This window comes from Morone saxatilis, unplaced genomic scaffold (assembly GCF_004916995.1).
Source record: "Morone saxatilis isolate NCDOM2014 unplaced genomic scaffold, NCSU_SB_2.0 Contig6, whole genome shotgun sequence".
Taxonomy (NCBI): Eukaryota; Metazoa; Chordata; class Actinopteri; family Moronidae; genus Morone; species Morone saxatilis.
This window is the reverse complement of record NW_023340206.1, coordinates 8,889,670-8,889,905: the sequence shown is the minus strand read 5'-3', so window position 1 is coordinate 8,889,905 and position 236 is coordinate 8,889,670. Positions and strand designations below refer to the sequence as shown.

At 36.4% G+C, this 236-nt stretch overlaps 1 protein-coding gene across 5 annotated transcripts in view; it reads left to right on the top strand.

The window, feature by feature from the left end:
- Nucleotides 1–236, top strand: part of si:ch73-383l1.1 (receptor tyrosine-protein kinase erbB-4) — a 227,842-nt gene that overhangs the window by 77,430 nt on the left and 150,176 nt on the right. The gene's annotated exons all lie outside the window — the stretch shown is intronic.

Below are 236 nucleotides of genomic sequence, written 5' to 3'. Positions count from 1 at the left end.
TGTCTAAACTATCATTGTATGCTATAGCATTAACATTTCCCTGAACTGAAAGAAGGTCTACCTGTGTTTCTGTCTTGTTGCACTTGTAGAACAGGACTTGATACCAAATCCCTACATCTCACCAATAAGAATGAAAAAGATGTATGTAATTTTTCTACAGCTTCCTTATGTAGAAAATTGCAATGTAACTCTTTTACAGCACCTCTCTTGCCATGGCTAATACATGTTCCAGACCA